Here is a 20,832-nt window from a genome sequence, read left to right on the forward strand (position 1 = left end):
GAATTAGGGTTTTTAGACAGTTAGAACCCCAGACCCTGGTATCAACGGTTCAAGTGATCCATTCTCCTTTGATGAATTGTTTACTGTTTGGAAGTCAAATGGATCTCAGGTGCTATCACCCCTAACTGATTATAATGAATGTTATTATTTCCACAGATTTGTGGTTGGAAATGCACATTATTGTGTTGCCGAGAACATCCTGGGTGGGCAGGGCTAAACAGAATTGGGAGGGTGATTGGTTTACTATCAATTATAACAGCTCGTATGTGGTAGACAGCATTCTAAGAATGGCCTCCCAATCAAACCCTAGAGGCCCCGACTCGGCCATTGTGGCTCTTTCTATGGGTTATATTTATAGGCCACTGATCACAAGGAACCAGGGGTGGTCTTTCAATTTGGTTTAGGGGCGTCAGCAGAAGGCTGTTTCAGGCATTGACACATCATACATGTTTAAGCCGTTGGGTTCACTAGACTGCTGTGACTGACTGACTGAGTGTAGTTCCACCAGAGCCAAACATCCTTTCAAAACAGTGCCTTGTCGGGCCCCTGGGACTGGAACTTATAGACAATAATGATTGTAACTTTACTTCTTGGTATATTGCAGGGCGTTATAAATAAGTTCCATGATCCAGAATGGGTTCTTTTCAGAAGAAGGTTTGACGTGATATGCCTCTTTGAGATGTGGGCCACTGAAAATAGCTTCATCTTGGAAGGCTATAAAACCCCATTCATGCCAGCCACCTCCTCTAGTGTGGGAGGAGCCAATGGAGGTTTGTTCAGCGTTGTTTATTTAGCTGTCCAAGGCAGTCTTGCTATGTTACCCCCAGAATTTTCAACCTTACAGGCTTTGTTGTTATCTAGTGAGTTGAATAAGTTACTGCTCTTGAACTTTTATAACCCTGTATCCTCCATGCCTTAAGTTTGTAACATCTCTCCATTGGGCTTCTCTTTGAGAAACATGACCCTCAGTAAACAGGGCTGTTCAAATGTTATGATTTTAGGATTTTTTAATGTATACCTGTATGGGGACCCTAGGCTGGAAGGGTTTAAAGACATAGGATGTGTACACTATACCTGCATGCACATGGAATACACCCATTAAGGTAGCACACTTAACGCCATCATGAACAAGTTTAATTTAACCTCAGCCATAAATAAGCTCCTCCCAGATATGAAGGATGACATCCCCACCTTTACCAGGAGAGGGTGTGAGTCGTTATTTGTTTACAGACCTTTTTTCTTTTATATTGTGGATTTTAACCTCCTGTAGAGTGTGCACAGTAAGGATACTCAGACGGGCACAGATTATCCCAGACCAGTTTTAAGAGTCCCTGCTCACCCAGTGTCACAAGGAGTTCGCTACCTGATTAGACAGGTTGGTGAAACCAACAGATATCATAGAGGCTTTTAGCATTATATCAGGTGCCATAGCTAACCTATTAAAGGCCCCTGTGATGCGTTGTCTTCATTCAGCTACGAGATGGTTTGGCTCTGAATGTTCATGCACCTCCAGGAATTTGAAGGAAACTCTGGGTACCATACCAAGGGATCCCTATACAGTCAAGGGATGTCAAAGACAATACAAGGCCACCCTGGCAAAACGTAAGTCGACCCTGAAAGATGGGGCCTGGTCAGAACGTATAGAGGCCAGTACCGTGAAGAATAGCTCAAAGTTTTGGAGCATCATAACTAATACCTTTCTGGCAGCAGACAGCGCCAATTTATTGGACATCCATATCACCGAGGATGACTAGGAAAGGCATTTTGAGGACATATTTCAGTCCACCACTAGTGTGCGGGAAGCTCAGTCCATTGGCAATGGCAAATCTTTACTCATTTTTACTGCGGAGGAAGTAAGAGTGGTCATAGTGGGGTTGTCTAAAAACAAGGCCCCAGGCCCTGATTGGATTCCCCCAGACATCTACATCTCAAATTTGGACATTTGGCAGCCCATCCTTATCTCGATTATTAATGCTGCTCTCACGACGGGCCGCTGGGGTACCTGGGTGTTATCCACTATTGTCCCTGTTTTAAAAAAGGGAGATCAAGATAGCACCCACTCGGCCCATCTCCCTTCTAGATTCTGCGGTAAAGGTGGTGGGACACATGGTACTAGATAGGCTCCTGAGTTGGGTAGATAGTAACATTGTGGCAGAGATCCAATATGGTTTTCATCCCAGATGTTCAACGGTGGAACAGGGTTTGAATCTTAAGATGGTCCTCAACAGGTACAATGTCGCCCACACTGGTATAATCTACCTAGCTTTTATGGATCTGTTCTTAGCATTTGACTGTGTTAACAGAGCCATACTTTGGCAGATGATGCTATCTATTGGTGTTGATAAAGACATTGCCCTGTCCTTAAGGGATCTCTACAGAGACACCAAAGCAGTAGTTTGTTATTCCAAAGACCTCAGAGTTACCACCCAATTTTCAATTCAGAGTGGGGTACGTCAGGGGTGCATTCTGGCCGCCTTTATTTATTTATTTTATTTTTTATTGCATTTTACAAAGCATAGTCTGCAATATCACAGAAAGTGTTCCATTATAACTGACATATAAAAAATAGAATAATGTAATTTACCAAAAAACCCTAACAGGGCAAGACAAACCCCTCTTCATATTTGGGTGTGTTACTACATTACCTCATCGTGAGTTGCCTATACCATCTATAATAAGTACAGTGCCCTCAGCAGCTCCCCGAACCCATGGACTATGCCAGAAACCTCAGCATCGTACTCGACTCCTCCCTCTCCATGAACAAGCAGGTCAACACTGTTGTCTCAAGCAGCTATAACACCCTCTGCATCCTCCGAAAGACCTTCATAACAAGAAGACTGTAGGACGGAAACGCCCACTACGCTGGCATCTGCAAGTCCCTACTCCGGAAGCTCCATATTATACAGAACACCGCAGCCAGACTTGTCCTCGGCATCCCCTGACACAAACACATCAGCCAACACTTAAGGAACCTCCACTGGCTCCCCGCCGAGAAAAGTCACGTTCAAGATACTCATCCTCACCTACAAATGCCTACACAACACAGGACCCCAATATCTCAACAAGAGAACCACCTTCCACAACCCCAACAGAAATCTCCGCTCCACCAACCTTGCCCTCGCATCTGCGGGGCCAGAACAGGGGGAAGAGCTTTCTCCTAATCACGACCAAGACCTGAAACAAGCTCCCTATCAACATCAGATGAGCGCCCTCCCTGAACTCCTTCAGAAAGTCTCTCAAGACCTGGCTCTTCGTCTGAACAGAACTGCTGCTCCCCCGGCTTACAATCCCCTGATTGATTGTATTGGTTTGTGGGTGAACAGTTCACAAATTAAACAAGCAGAAGCCTCAGATTTCAATTTATTTAAGGCCTTAATAGTTAACATTTATTGCATGATAAACAAATAAAGGGTGTAGCAGTTATGCGATTTCCGTTAAATGTCCAGTTCAGGTGTTTCCTATTTCTGGGTCCCCTGTCTCTTTTCCAAACAGATATTCCTGGTACAACCCCTAAAAGCCCTTGGGGCGACACTGTGGTGGAAGTCACTCACTGTATGCTTCAGATTGTGTGTTACAATAAAGCATATCTGCATTCCATTCCATGACGAGCGGTATTGGACCCTTTGCCCAACGCATCGCCACTCTACTCTTGGCTAGCAACAATCCCATCACTACCAGTTTCCTACAACTGGCTACTATTTTGTGGTTATAACCCTCCAGTGCGACCAGCGGATTGGCCACCAAGTGCTGTCCAGTGACGTTCTCCCAAAATGCCAAGACACTAGGATACAGCCATGCCACATGCAGGAACCCAGCATCTTGCACCCCACACTTGTCACATTTTGCATTGTCTCATAGCCCAAAGCAAAGCAATCTGCTGGGAATGTAGTATACCCTGTTAATATATTTAAAATGTATTAAAAAATGTCTACCATTCAGGGACACTCGCCTCATCGCATCGTAGCTGTACAGCCAGTACTTTTCATCTATTAGCATGTCAAGATCACTCTGTCATTCTTGTCTGGCCCTATATAGTGGTGCTCTCCAGGGTTCCTGAGCACAGGAACATAATACAGTTATTAGCTCCGCAGGGGAATACACACGAATAATATGTGTAAGCGTAGAGAGTGTAGTCGGCTCCTACATGTTGTTTCCAAGTAATTCCTGCCATGCGTGTCGAGCACTGAGATATTGAAACCAATCCAATGGTGAGAGCCCCGGTGTTTCCTTATTCAAGTCCTCCCACTTACACAAAGCCCCATCTTGAAAATGTCACCCAGTTGAGTATGACTACACGTGTAATTGTGCGGAGGATATCCTTTTCCATACCTGTTGGGAAGCAGGTGCATTAGTCCAGCGGAATTAGTAGAGAGTACAGGAGCGCACCTGCCTGGGTATCTAAAGAAAATCATAAATAAAAAATGGTCCATTTTAACATCAAATGAACTGACTTTCAAAAAAACTATTTTTTCTTTGAGAAAGAACAAGAGTCTCAGAGATACATTGGCACATGCAGACACACATAGACCTAATATAACCAACCAACTCCCACTATGCAACCAACCACCAGTAATGGGTCATTACCCATGCGGGACCTGTGTGATATGTCCTTTTACTGAGCACACAAAGCAGGTCAACCTTGGTCTGGCGTCCCAGTGGGAACAACAGACCCACACTAATTGCAACAGTGATAAGACCTCTGTCCCTGGACTTCACTCTCCCCGGCAGCTCCGTGGTGCTCAGCTTTGCCTTGAAGCCAGCCAGCACCTCCACGCAGGGCTCAAGGCCGCCTTTGATCCTGTTCTGCTAGTAGTGTTTTCTGCTGTTTTTCCCACGTTTCTGCCCTGATTTTATCTCATTTCGCCATGACCACTGGGCTTTTCTTGTATGCTGTATTTTAAACTGCTCTTGCCCCCATTTCTGCTCCACTGTACCACAGCCTGTTTTTCCTGCCGTTGCCCCCGACGATTACCCTCCCCTTCTGCTCTGCTCTCACCTCCCAGATTCTCCTCCCTCCCCCCTACCCTACAGATGCAGACACTGTGGGGGAGTGAGACTTCAGTCCCTGGACTACACTCTCCCCGGCAGCTCCATGGTGCTCAGCTTCTCCTTGAAGCTAGCCAGCACCTCCACTCAGGGTTCGAGGCCACCCTGTATCCCGTTCTGCTAGTAGTGTTTACTGCTGTTTTTCCCACGTTTCTGCCCTGATTTTGTATTATTTTGCTCTGACCACTGTGCTTTTCTTGTATACTGTGTTGCTTACCGCTCTTGCCCCCATTTCTCCTCCACTGTACTACAGCCTGTTTTTCCCGCCGCTGCCCCCGATGATTACCCTCCCCTTCCGCCCTGCTCCTGCCTCCCAGCTGTTCCTTCCTCCCCCCTCCCCTACATATGCAGACTGATGCGCGGTCGTGCAGCGGACGCTCGCAGCAGGCGCGAAGCTGGCTAGCTAAAAGCACACCTAATGCAAGCCCGTTTGAGCCCGTCCACGCCTGCACCACGCTCAGCGCCAGACCCCCGAGACCTCCACAGGTCCAGATGCCACTATTGCGCTAACACCCTCCACGCACTCAACGACAGCCAAAACCTCACTTGCTTCTAGGCCTCCAAGAAGAGCACCCTCGGACCCTTCACCTGCCGTTGCTGCACCTTCTCCAGCCAGCACACACCAGCACTCCCTGCCCATCCAAACACTGTAGGCCAGAACCATCTCAGCTGCATACTGCTCAACACCCGCTCAGTCCAGAAGCACACCGTTGAACTCTGGGACCTGCTTGACACATCCTCCCCGGACGTCGCCTTCCTGACAGAGACCTGGATGAATGACTCATCGGCACCCGACATCGCCATAGCCATCCCGGACGGCTAAAAGATCACCCGCAGAGACCGCACCAACGGTGTAGGAGGTAGAATTGCCATCATCTACAAGTCCACCCTCAAGGTCTCGACCAACTCCGACAACACCCTCAGCACCGCCAAACAACGGCACTTCCAGATCCACACTGATACCAACACCACCCTCAGAGGACGCACGCCCTCGCTCCACGGACTACGTCCTCCATGGAGACCTGAACTTCCACCTCGAGAACAACGAAACCAACTCCACCACCCTGATCGACAACCTCGCCAACCTCGGACTCAGACAGCTCTTCACAACGCCCTCTCACTCCGCCGGCCAGACGCTCGACCCCATCTTCTCTGCAAGCTCCCAAGTCTCCTTCAGCCACACCACCAAAGTCCACTGGACCGACCATCGCTGCATCCACTTCGCCTTCCAGAAACTCACCACGCACCACCTCACCCAACAGATCCCCCGCCGCAGCTGGATTAAAATCACAGAAGACCAGCTAAACACTGCCCTCGCCCGAGGCCCATCCACCGACCCCACTGACCCCACCGACCCCGACGCCGATGCCAGCAACCTCAGGCTTTGGATCGGCGACTGCGCCAACACTCTCGCCCGATCAAGAAATCCTCCAACAGACGCACCAACAAGAATGTTAGCTGGTTCTACGTGGACCTCCTAACAAACCTGCCGAAAACTAGAGAAGAAATGGCACCGCGAACTAACACCGGAGAACTAAGCAGCCCACAACAACGCCATGTGCCAACACCATCACCTCATCAGATCCACCAAAAGAACCTCCTTCAAGGAACGCCTCGACTACAAAGCACACAACAGCAAAGAGCTCTTCAACATCGTGAAGGAACTCTGCAACCCCAGCTCCAACATCAACGACATCCCACCATCGCAAGACCTGTGCAACTCCCTTGCCAACTTTTCCCATCGCAAGATCGCAGACATCCATGACAGCTCCGACAACCAGACCACCACGACAGCCAATGACACCTCAGACCCCATGGCCACCACCCACAGCGACCCCCTGCTCACCTGGACCGACATTATTGACGATGACACCATCAAAATCATGAACACCATCCACTCCGGCTCCCCGTCAGACCCGTGCCCAGACCACATCTTCAAGAAAGTCAGCGGCACTATCACACCCCATCTCCGCAAGGCCATCAACATCTCCTTCAAGACTGCAACATTCCCAGAGAGCTGGAAGCATGCTGAGCATGCCAAGATCAAATCCTTGCTCTAGAAACCCAAGGCAGATCCGTGGGACCTCAAGAACTTCCAGCCCATCTCCCTGCTCCCGTTCCTGGCAAAGGTCATCGAGAAAAACGTCAACAAACAGCTGATCCGCTACCTCGAGGAGAACAACATCCGGGACCCATCCCAGTCCGGGTTCCGCAGCAACCACAGCACCGAAACTGCCCTCATTACCGCCACCGATGACATGAGGGCCCTGCTAGACAACGGCAAAACAGCGGCCCTCATCCTCCTGGAACTAAAAGCCGCCTATGACACGGTCTGCCAACGCACCCTATGCACACCCCTCCACAACGCAGGGATCAGAGACAGGGCTCTGGAATGGAACACTTCCTTGCTCTCTGGCAGAACCTAGAATGTCCGCCTCCCCCTTTTCTGTTCTGAAGCCTCCGAGATCATCTGCGGCGTACCCCAAGGATCATCCCTCAGCCCGACACTGTTCAACATCCACATGGCCCCACTCACCCACGTCGCCAGACTGCACGACCTCAACATCATATCCTCCACTGGCGACACACAGCTGATCCTCTTCCTCACCAAGTACCCCCTCACCACTAAAACCAACCTCCACAAAGGAATAAAAGCCATCGCCGAATGGATGAAGAACAGCTGTCTGAAGCTGAACTTCTACAAGATGGATGTCCTCATCTTCGGCTCCACTCCCTCAGCCTGGGACGACTCCTGGTGGCCGACCACCCTGGGAGCAGCACCGACACCCACCAACCACACATCCAACCTGGGGATTATCCACGACTCAACGCTCTCCATGACCAAATAAGTCAACGCCGTCTCATCCTCGTGCTTTAACACCCTCTGCATGCTCCGCAAGATCTACAGGTGAATTCCCACCCACACAAGAAGAACGGTCACCCAGGCCCTCGTCAGCAACAGACTGGACTATGGAAACCCCCTCTACCCTGGAGCCCCAGCCAACCTACCGAAACGACGGCAACGCATACAGAACGCCTCTGCCCGCATGATACTCGACATCCCTCAACACAGCCACATCACACCTCAGCGGAAAGACCTGCACTGGCTGTCCATCAACAAGAAGATCACCTTCAAGCTCCTCACCAACGCACACAAGGCACTCCACGACACCGGACCAGCATACCTCAACAGACGGCTCACCTTCTGCACCCCGAACCGCCAGCTCCGCTCCTCTTACCGCACCCACGCCACCGTCCCCCGCATCCGAAGAGCAACCTCCGGTGGCAGATCATTCTCCTACCTCACTGCCAAGACCTGAAACACTCTCCCCATCCTCCTATGGCAGACCCAAGACCTACTAACCTTCAGGAGGCTACTCAAGTCATGGCTTTTCGAGCAGAAGCAGCACCCCTTTCCCCCCTAGCGCCTTGAGACCCTCACGGGTGAATAGTGCGCTCTACAAATTTCCTGATTGATTGATTGATTGATTGAATGTTGTTTATATGATTAAATGCCTGTGTCAATTGATGTACATTGGGATGACAAGCAGGAGACTAAAGGTTCTCATCAGCGAACATCGCAGCACTGTAAGGTGAGGGAAAACAGCAACTAAACTTACTGCTCATTACCTGGAGAAAGATCAAAATGACAAAGACATTAAATGGACCATCATTGAGAAAGTCAAAGGCACTGGGAATTTGCGCAAGAGACTATTGGAACGTGAACAGCATTGGGTTTTCCGTTTAAAGACCCATGAGAATGGGCTCAATGATTTCATCTCATGGACTCAATTACATCAGAGATGACCCAGTTATTTTGAGTTTTTAAGTGATTTTTAGAGTGCCCACTAAAGTAATATCTATGACTATCATTTCTAATTGAGACAGGTCCAATGTATGAATAATTGACCTGGCACTTAACACTAATAGCGACACATCAGTACCAAAGATTATCATCACTAACTGAAAACATTCCCATTATACAGTTCACTAACGTTTCACATGTGACAAATGACAATTCTTTTCACTAAATTAAAAACCGCATCACAGTATCTTTAAAAAAATGCACCACTTGACGCAGTATCCTCATCACGTAATTCTTTTTGCGAGAGGAATCTGACCTGAGTGAGTCAGTGTGAGCCCACCAATAACCGGCAGCGGAATAGTTCGGGTAAAAGTGGCGCATTGCTGGAGTTGCGTCGCAAGCGCAACGCAGCTCCAGCAATGCTCTGGGGGGCCTATTCTGCCAATGCTATGTCAAGCCTTACGCCTGCGCAGAGTTTTGACACAGCATTGGCCTAAAAGTGACTGAGTGAAATCTTGTAGATTTCACTCAGCCACTTTTAGGAGGCGTTCCAGCGCAGGAACGCCCCCCCTGCACCGGAACGCCTCCTTATGGCGCAGGGCTTTACAACGTGACGCATCTCCCAGATGCGTCACGTTGTAAATACCCCGCACCATGGCGCAGGATTTGCGCCACCGCTGCATCATAAAAGTGATGCAACGGCGGCGTAAAATTGGCGCAAAGGGCTTGTAAATATGCCCCTTAAACTTTACGGCGAAACTGGTGGAAATCAGCGAAATCCCTTGGCCAGAAAGTGCGTGATTGTGTTCTGGTTCTGCAACGCTTCGAAAAACAGCTGTAACGACATTCAGAACTGGGTGATGTAATGTCGCGTACCTGTGACATGCCCATTGACGACTGCTGAGTTTTTTAGTGCACGGTGATGCCGGGAGCTATCCGACGCAGCACCACCAGTACATGCACCATTTTGGATTCACACCGGAGTTTTACACTGGAGGAACGCTTTTGGCCAATCTCGTTTTATTTTGCCAACCACGTTTGTTGCTTTGCGGGCCAATGAAGTTAATTCAACCGTTGCGTATTGAACTTTCTGAACTCTCTGATAACTGCCAGTGTTCATGCCAATTTCTACGCAACCTGTTTATTGTGATGGAACTACCAGATTTTAACAATAATTTCTTCGTGTCAGATTCTTCTTTACGCTTTTGAATAGGTCAAGCAGCACATTTGTCAACGGTGACTGTTTTATTTATTTCAGTTAGTACGTTGCCAAACACAATATTTTCTGCGCCTTTGTGACAATGGTGTCTACTTTTTTGATTTTAATTTATGGTGTTGCCTTTTCTTTTAGGCAGGCCCGGACTGGCCATTGCAGGCACTGGGCAATCCCCCGGTCGGCCGCAAGGGTGGGGGCCGGTTTTGGGCCCCAGGGGGCCGGTTATGTTAGAGGGTCGTTTTTTGCAGCATAGCTGCAAAAACGGCACTGTAACAAAATCGGCCGAAAACCGGCCCTAGCAAAGAGCGCGGTCGAACCCCCAACACCCCCCAGGGGGAGGGGGGGGCGGCCGAGCACTTTGCCACGGCCGGTTTCGGTTCCCAGTCCGGCACTGCTTTTAGGTAGCCTTTATCTATGCATATAGTTGTAACTGCCATGTGTTTTGCTTACATTGATGAGCTATTATCTGCAGTAAGGAGTTATTCCTCTCCTCACATTGACTATTGTGTTATTGTACTGTTTTCAGTAGTCATGGAGACCACATCTGTGTAAGCACCGCCTACATTTTTACAAAATCCTGAAATTCCTCCAATGGCATGTGAAGATTGGCAAGAATCCTTTGACTCTTATATTGAGGCAATTGGGGGTGAAACCTTTTTGGCTCTGCGCAAACTGGCTCTTTTAAAGCATAATTTAGGGTTTGAGGGCAGGAAAGTGTTAAAAACTTTACCCAAACCTGCAATCGTCAATTCCACCAGTCGTGATGGTGAAGGTGAGGAAGATAGCTCGAGTGATGAAGAGATTGTTTTTGATAGTTCAAATAGTGAACAGTTTATTTCTGACGAGTATCTAGAGGCTTTAAAAGCTTTAGAGGACAATTATGGCAAAACAAAATAGTATTGTTGTTAAAAGACATAAATTATTTTCCAGAGCGTAATTACCTGGGGAGACTGTTGAACAATATGTTGCCGTGCTAAGAACACTAGCTGCATCATGCAGCTTCAAGGATCTCCATGAAGAGATTATTAGAGACCAATTCATTAATATAACCAATAATTCCAATAGTCAGGAGAAGTTATTAGAATTAAAAGACCCGTTCTTACAAAAACCCATTAATATTGCCAGGAGAGTTGATAACTCTTCTCGCTATGTCACAGAACTGAATAATGAACACACCAAAGACAAAGGTGATGTATGTGCTTTCGGTAATCACAAACCCAAAATTTTGAGTGAAGTATCCAGAAATCACAATGAAGTTACTAAACCGCAATTAAAATCTAATTCGTCCAATGAAAAAGTTAACGTACAGAATTTTCCGCATGCTACATTTTTCAATGTTAGAATGCCATTCACTGATATGATAAATGGGATTTATAGAGCGCTTGTTCACCGGCGGTTTCTTGGTGCTTAGTGGAGGATGCGTGAACATGTGCAGCGGAAAAGCCATTAATCGTAGGCCCGGGAGAAGCGCCATGTCTTGAGGGATTTCCTGAACATGGAGTAGGAGTGGATTTGGCGTACTGTGGGGGTACAAGTAAATGTTTTTGTTTTAAGTGTGGCAGTTTTAGACACTCAGCCGACACTCCATGGTGTCCTGCTACCAATGTTACTTGTTTCAAGTGCAACAAAATAGGTCATTTTTAAAATATGTGCAGATAATTAATGACATTGGTGAAACATCTCAAAACGATAGTGATAGTGAAATTGAGGTGCTTGTCATTTGGGATAATGAAGTTAATTAAGTATCCAGAACGTATCAACCACCCAAATGTGTTCTTTCTCTCAACCAAGTAAATGTATCCTTGTGGGCCGATTCATGTTCCGCATATACTTTAATCGATAAAAATGTTTGGGAGTCTACAGGTAAATATAATCTCATGTCATCCGATATTGAATCTGTGGGGTACAGTGGGAACACGCTTTGTGTTTTAGGGTATTTTGTTTTTGAAATATTCTATATAAAGACAGATGTGCCCCAGCCAAAATATATGTAGTTGAAAAGGGTAGAGCCTTATTGGGTTGGCAGGAGCAGAAGACTTTGGGAATAATACTAGATCCCAAACATCCTGATCAATTCCTTTTGACTCAAGACTGTGTTGCTTCCAGATGGAGCATGAAGTATCCTGATTTATTCAGTCCTAAGCTTGGATGTTTGAACAAATTCAAGCACTGCATTGTACTAAAAGCAAATTCCATTCCAGTAGTTCACAACGTTCGGAATGTGCCATCTATTTTACTATCACAATTGAAAATGGAATTTAATAGGTTATGTGAGGCAAATATCATTGAACCAATCGAGGTGTAAGAATGGCTTAGTCCAGTGGTTTTGGCGCGCAAACCCAATGGAAAATTGCGCAAGTGCCTGGCTTGAGAGACCTAGACAAAAACATCTGGGTTGATCGTCATCCTCTGCCTCGCATAAATGAAATGATAGCATCTGTCAAGGATGCAAAATACTTTTCGTCCATTGATCTATCCAATGCATACCATCAAATAAGATTGCACCCCGATTCTCGTCATCGTACATCATTCATAACTCCTGAAGGGGCGTTTCAATTTCTATGAATGCCCTTCAGGTTGACTTCTGCATCTGCAGTTTTTCAAAGACCAATGAGTAGTATCTTGAAGGGTATCATTAGTATATTGGTCTTCCAAGACGATGTACTGGTTTGGGGTAAGAATGAATTGGGTCATGATGTTATCTCAAATAACGTTATGATGAAATTGCAACTTGCTGTTTTGACTGTATCTGCTGAAAAGTGTAAATTTGCAGTGACACAAATTGATTATTTGGGACATACTCTGTCTGTGGAAGGAGTCAAGCCTAAGAAGAGTTTACTTGAAGCCGTTGAAAATGCTCCACCAACTTCGGATAAAGAACAGTTATGTTCTTTTCTGGGGTTGGCAGAGTATTATTCTAGATTTGTAATACATTTTGCGTACCAGGTACACTGATTAAGACTTCTTATGAAGAAGGGCGTCAATTTTGAGTGTCAGATAGCATTTAACAGCATTAAGAATGAGATCACCAAAGCAGTGGCTCTTAAACCTTATGATCCTCATAACAAATCCATTATTGTGGTTGATGCCAATGCATACGGGTTGGGGGTGGTTCTGATGCAAAAGAATGACAACACCGAATGGGTAGCAGCTTTCGCTTCTTGTACCCTCAGAGGAGCAGAAGTTATATATTCAGTTATTGAAAAAGAGGCCCTTGCCTGTTTTTGGGGTGTCAACTATTTCAAGACCTATGTATGGGGCACGAGTTCTGAACTGAGAACTGATCACAGGCCATTGGTAGACATCTTCACTACAAAGGGGGGAGAAAAAGCCACCCCCAGAATAGCCAAATGGCTATGTAGGTTGCAAGAGTATGATTTTCATATAGTGTATGTACCTGGTCTCAAGAATGTCAATGCAGCTTGTTTGTCATGATTGCCGCTTCCTGAAAGTGCTAGTGACTGTGAGATGTATGAGGAACTTGAAGAAGAGTGGTTAGTGGCCACGGTTGGCGAAGCATGCAAGGGTGCAGTCAGTGTAGAAGAATGGAAACAAGCCACTTTAGATTATCTCACGTTACAACGTGTGATTTCTTGTTTGTCAGAATGTTTTAACTGATGCTCATTAAATGACAACAGTACAAGATGGTGTGGTCAGAGCTTTCCTTTGAATCTGGATCTGGGGTTGCTAGGAGACCAGATGGATTGATTGTACCTACAGGACTACGCTCTAGATTGCTAGAACCCTTGCACAAGAGACATTCTGGGATGTCGAGCATGAAAAGGAGAGCAATGGGTGATTTCTGGTGTCCTAGCATGGACAATGATATTGAAAGATGTGTAAGGAACTGCATTGCATGCATGTGTAGTGATAAATCTCATGTATCCCACGACACCACTATTACCCCCACTATGTTTCCAGAGAGGACTTGGCATGAATTAGCCATGGACATTTGTGGTCCATTTAGTGTCAGTGGTATTGCAGGGAAATATGCTCTTGTTCTAATGGATTATTACACTAAATGGCCGAGGTAGCATTTGTGAAAGAAATCAGTTTTTGTGAGGAAATATTTCACAGGGAAGGCTATCCTGAAAGTATCACCATGGACAATGGTACACAATTTTTAGCCACTGAGTTTCAGAAGTATTTGAAGGTGAGTGGTGTAATGCACTGTACTACAGCTGTTTATAATTCAAGAGAAAACAGCATGGTTGAAAGGGTCAACCAAGTTTTAAAAGAATGTACACAATTAGCTGATGCCGAGGGTGTGGATTGTAAGACTGCTGTTAAAAAAATTATTTGGAGTTACTGCAACACACCTCATACTGCCACTCAAGAGACTCAGTTCAGTCTCCTCAAGGGACGGATGGTGTGTGGCAAGGTGACACCTGCATGGATGTGCAGAGCGACCTTGCGGCAAGTTTCCAGGGAGGTATTGAACATAGAGTGTATGAATGTCAACGCATGTACACCCTGAGACCTAACGACAACATTAGAGGTCATGTTCGTAAGTTCAAAATAGCTGACTGGGTGGGAATTTCACTGGTGGGAATGAAAGGATGGGTTCATCTAAGTGGTCCAAACCCAAGGAAGTTCTGAAGGCTGTGGGTAATTGTGTATGTTTGAATGATGGACCGAAGTGGAATATTAGGAAAGTAACTTTGTGCAATGATTTAGAACGCAACATCTGGTTGAATAATAAAGACAATTTCAATGTTCCTGTTTCTAAAAATCCTTGTGTCAAAGGAACATCTGCAGGTGTTGCTACAGACAGTCCAGGTTCTTATAATCCTGTGGTTAGAAGAGTGTTTGGTCGAATTATTTCCAAGCCAAAATGGCACAAAGATTATCATTATGCATAGTACTCTATGAGTTGATTTTTTTTCCGCTTTATTATTTGTTCTGGGGGGGGGGTAGATGTGTTGTATTATGACTATCAATGTTCTATGACTCATGCCCAGATCCTCTCTGGATTCTTGAGTGTAGAATCCAGGGCCGATCAGAGCAGTTACAGACAGAAGAGGACTATTTCTTCATCATACGGGTGGACCTTACTTCTTTTTAAAACCGAGCATCGAGGCTTATACCAAGGACTCAGGTACAATAGGTAAGAACGTGGGGCAGGACCCTTGATAGTGTTAGTATATGGGACAGGCAGCAAAAAACCTACAATACAGGTATGGCTTGCTCGATTCAAATAACGAGGCAATGCATTAATACCATTTTTACATGCCGCTGTTTGTTTTTCTCCCTCGCCTACGCTGGTCATTGTTTCCTACGGGTATGTCTTGAACACCAACAGAGTTTGACTAAAGGGCTACCCTGGAGTCCTCAGTGTTGTGCATACTGTCCCAAAGAGGGGTAAGGGAGAAAGTTTCACATGAAATGTATGAATGAATACACATAGCGATTGATTTTAGCATGGTGTGGCTTGTTTGGAGTGACACAAGAGTGATTGTCTTATGTGACCACGCACGCACAGGAGTGTGAGTACCGACAGATTGCGATCTCTATAGCCACATCACTATGTATACCACCTAGTTGCATGTGGTACCGATAGATGCTACTGGAAACACATACTATTTAAGTATGTTGAGTGATGTCACCGGCACACCCTATCGTCCAGACAGCATGGGTGTCACCACTAGTACATTACATATGGGAAGTGTTGAGCTTATACTAAAAAATATTATACTATGATCTCTTTTTCTTTCACTTACAGATGGAGTACAGAATTTTCTAAAAGACAAATTGGTTAGTTAATTTGAAGGAGCAGCTTTCTGCCCTTAAGATATGAATGTGGAATAGGAAACTTCCCTTCTTACTCCAACCAGGGAGGATATCCATTGTTTGCCCTGATGAAAGTCCAGGACCTTTTGGCCAAGTAAGGACTGAAACATGTTGGGACTAGGTTTAGAGGACCATAAAAATCCTATTGACCCCCCCTTGTTGAGCATTTTAGTATCCCTAGCAGATCCACGAATAAAGGGATACCGGCATCTGTTGGCGGACTTTTAATCTTTAACTCCTCCTGGCTATTTTTCAACAAGTGCTCCCTGGAATATGGTCAAGCCCAACCTGACTTATAGGGGTCAGGGTGACCCGATGATGAAGCATGACACCACTAGGGTGTGTGAGGGTAATATAAATAATAGGAAGTGTTTCCTTCCCCACTCTCTAGTGGGTAATGCCAACAAACTGCTTCATATAGGATATTTCCATTATCTAACCGTCCAGGGTTAAGTTTAAGAACTAGTGAACATTGTTCAGTAGATCGTGGGTTAATTTTTGTGGATGGGTATCTATAAGCCTATTCCAAGCATGCACAGTGGAATTGCAGGAGTCCAGGGCCCCATACCATTGAATGGGGGCTTAAATAGGATATGTGGGAGTGTGGAGAGGGTCTGCCATATCTCTCTCAATTAACATATGAGGCAAGTCTTGTGGGCAATGTATCCAGTAGTATGCGTGACAGGCCTGTGCCACCTTATAATAGAATTCTAGGTCTGGTGCTTCCAGTCCCCCAGCCGAGTACAGGAAGGTCAGCATGTCCCATTTAACCCTTAGCTGCTTGGTAGCCCAAGCAAGTTTAATTAGGAGTTTGTGCAGATTTTCAAACATGGCCTGTGGTAGCAGTATGGAAATGTTAACAAATAGAAATAAAAATCGGGACAAGATCACCATCTACATTAGGTAGATACACCATACCTAGGAGAGAGGGAGAGACTAATACCAAGGAAAGAGGGAGCCTAATCCACCTATTGATACAATACAATTCTCTAACTTTGAAATATCCATCCAGTAATTTCCTGCTATCACTGCGGCAGAGTCAGTATGGATTTGTATCCAAAGCTATCAGACCGGGTCTGACGTCCATTGAATAGGAGAGTCTACCTTAGCAGGGGTTTTCATGGGAGTTAAAGGAAACATTTGTGATTTTGTCCAGTTAATCTTAAGCACATATATTCTCCCAAACTGTACCACTTCAGATAAAATAGGATTAAGATATGTCTCTGGATCCCGTACATATAGGAGGATATCATCAGCGTATGCTGAAATTATTCACTGGTATCCTGGGAACCGTAGTCCACTATGTTTGTGGTATTCCCGCCATGCACAGGCCAAAGGCTCAGCTACCAATATGTATTGGGGAGAGAAAAATTGGCAGCCCTGGTGAGTCCCTCTTGAGATGGCTATAGGGGCTGTGACTGCCCTGTCCAGTTGTGTCATAGCCGTAGGCAGGGTGTACAGTGTCATAACTAATTTAATAAAGATATTCCCCACTCCAATTCTCCTTAACACCCCTTTCAGGAACGCTCACTAAACAGAGTCGAACGCCTTCTCTCGGATTGCTGCTGCCTTGAATCCTGGGTCTAGTCTTTGAATTGTAACGATTACAGTTCGTAAATTTAAGGTGAGAGGAGGCCAGGCATAAACCCTGCTTGCTCTGTGCGCATAACGAGTGGTACCAGTCGGGCTTAGCGGTTGGCTAATATTTTGACGTATATCTTGGCATCAACATTCAATAATGATAGGGGTCTGTAAAAGGTACAGGCTTCTGATGTCTTCCCTGGCTTCAGCAGCTTGATTATCAAAGCCTCACTCATGAAGAAAGGCACGGTTTTGTCCTGAACCATATTTTCATATAGTCATATTAGATGAGGGGGCAGTTGGTCCTGAAAGGGCCTGTAGAATGAAACTGTAAGCCCATCCATGCCTGGGGCACTACCAGTACGCATAGACTTAATCGCTGCTTTGCTCACGCCCAGGGTAAGTGGGGACATAAAGTATTTTCTATGAGTGTTTGTCAGCCATGTCATCTGAATGTGCTCAAAATAGACTTTGATAACATTGTCCTCTGGGAGGGACAGGGAGGTGTAGAGCTGGAAATAGTACCTATGGAATAGATTTGCAATGTCTTGTCAGTCATGTAGTGGGAGACCATCTTCATTTAGAATTTCCGTGATAGTGTCTACTTCCCGCTTGGGCCATAATAAGGTGGCACCTGATCTTTCACCCTCCCCATTGACCCTTGCTGTAGCATATTTGCCAAGGTGTTTGAGTTCCCTGTCTGCTGTATCCTTGAATTCCTTGAGTGCTTCTTTTTTATCACCTAAAATGGTTGCATCGCCTGACCTTTGAAAAGGCTGTTTAATAGTTGGTATCTCTCCAATTTTGAAAATCTGTCTCTCAGTGACCTATGCACTCCTGCCTGTTTAGAAATGACAATCCCTCGAATATAAAATTTAATGGTGGCAAATCCTTCTACTGACCCTTTGGTTTTTTCAAAGAATACCTCTATTGCCTATGCAATTTATGCATTGAATACAGGGTCCTGTCTATTGGGGCATTTTAGGTGCAGTTGCATGGGAGCATGGTCTGAGTAAGTGAACGGATGGAGAGCACATGCTTCAACATGTGAGAACAGACTCTTAGACGTGAGCCAGTAGTTACTTCGAGTGTGTATGTCATGTGGGGTGGATGTGTGTGTGAACCTTGCCACCTCAGGGACATGCTGCCTCCAAACATCCACTAGGTGTAAGCCATCCATGAGGTAGAGGATAGCACCCTTGGCAGTGGAGTGGAGTGCCATGGGTGGTACCCTTGGAATGATCTCTAAGTGGGTCCATGATGCAATGGAGATAGCCACCTAATATCAGCCGGGTATCCCTGCAAGTAATCAAACTAATTCCAAGTCTATGATAGAAGTGCAGGTCATCGTAGTTGGGTCCATACACATTCACTAGCCTAACTGTTAACCGATCTTTCTGGAAACGTACAGTAACATATCTGCCATTTGGATCTGCCTCCATTTCATGTGCTAGATACCTGACTTTGACATGAAACTCTCTGCACTGACCCCTCCCTGAAAGAGCTTTTGCATCAACATGCTACTCTGGAGTGGCAGGTGGGTCTCTTGTAATATCCGTCCATCATCCCCTTTAGTTTTGCTTTGTTCGCCCTAAGGTGGCAGGGTATGCCCTGACGTGGGTCCCTTGCTCACTTTGCCACTGGATTCAAGCTAGCCTGGCTGATGATGGCTGATTAGCCAGAAACCGGTCCCAGGATGCTTGTTTCCGGTTCAGGGAAGACATGGCTTGGCAGTTCCGGCTGGATTGTTCCCATTAGGGACAAAGGGTCAGACTGATTAGCATATGTCCATGTCTGAACTGGGGTGGCGGAGTGACCTCAAAAATTATGGTGGATTAACCCCAGATCAGTTGACTGGGGGTGACTGCTTGCAATGTTCAATGCTCCGTCCATCATTCCCTTTGGTTTTGCTTTGTTCACCCTAAATTGGCAGGGTATGCCCAGGCGAGGGTCCCTTGCTCACAGCTGATTAGCCAGAAACCGGTCCCAGGATGCTTGTTTCCAGTCCAGGGAAGACATGGCTTGGCAGTTCGGGCTGGACTGTTGCCATGAGGCACAGGGTCAGACTGATTTGCATATGGCCATGTCTGAACTGGGATGGCGGAGTGAGCTAAAGAATGATGATGGATTAAACCCACATCAGTTGACTAAGGGTGAGTGCTTGCAATGTTCAACACTCCGTCCATCATCCCCTTTGGTTTTGCTTTGTTCGCCCTAAGTTGGCAGGGTATGCCCAGACGTAAGTCCCTTGCTCACTTTGCCACTGGATTCAAGCTAGCCAGGCGGAAGGCGACTGATTAGCCAGAAACTGGTCCCAGGATGCTTGTTTCCAATCCAGGGAAGACATGGATTGGCACATCGAGCTGGACTGTTGCCATGAGGCACAGGGTCAGACTGATTTGCATATAACCATGTCTGAACTGGGATGGCAGAGTGAGCTACAGAATGATGATGGATTAAACCCATATCAGTCGATTGAGGGTGAGTGGTTGCAATGTTCAATGCTCCGTCCATCATCCCTTTTGGTTTTGCTTTAATCGCCCTAAGTTGGTAGGGTATGCCCAGACGTGGGTCACTTGCTGACTCTGTCACTGGATTCAAGCTAGCCTGGCTGATCACAGCTGATTAGCCAGAAACCAGTCCCAGGATGCTTGTTTCTGGTCCAGGGAAGACATGGCTTGGCAGGTCAGGCTGGACTGTTCCCATGAGGCAAAGGCTCAGACTGTTTTGCATATGGCCATGTCTAGACTGGGGTGGCGTAGTGAGCTAAAGAATGAGGGTGGATTAAACCCAGATCCGTTGACTGGGGGTGAGTGCTTGCAATGTTAAGCACTCCGTCCATCATCCTCTTTGGTTTTGCTTTGTTCGCCCTAAGTTACAGCATATGCCTAGACGTGGGTCCCTTGCTTACTTTGCCACTGGATTCAAGCTAGCCTGGCTGATGACGGCAGATTAGCCAGAAACAGGTCCCAGGATGCTTGTTTCCGGTCCAGGGAAGGCATGGCTTGGCAGTTTGGGTGGGACTGTTCCCATGAGGCACAGGGTCAGACTGATTTGCATATGGCCATGTCTGAACTTGGGTGGCAGAGTGAGCTAAAGAATGATGATGGATTAAAAACAGATCAGTTGACAGGGGTGAGTGCTTGCAATGTTCAACACTCTGTTCATCATCCCCTTTGGTTTTGCTTTGGTTGCCCTAAGTTGGCAGGGTATGCTCCGAGGTGGGTCCCTTGCTCACTTTGCCACTGGATTCAAGTTCGCCTGGCTGATGACGGCTGATTAGCCAGAAACCGGTCCCAGGATGCTTGTTTCCGGTGTAGGGAAGACATGGCTGTGCAGTTTGGGCTGGACTGTTCCCATGAGGCACAGGGTCAGACTGATTTGCATATGGCCA

Source organism: Lissotriton helveticus, chromosome 7 (genome assembly GCF_964261635.1).
Source record: "Lissotriton helveticus chromosome 7, aLisHel1.1, whole genome shotgun sequence".
NCBI lineage: Eukaryota > Metazoa > Chordata > Amphibia > Caudata > Salamandridae > Lissotriton > Lissotriton helveticus.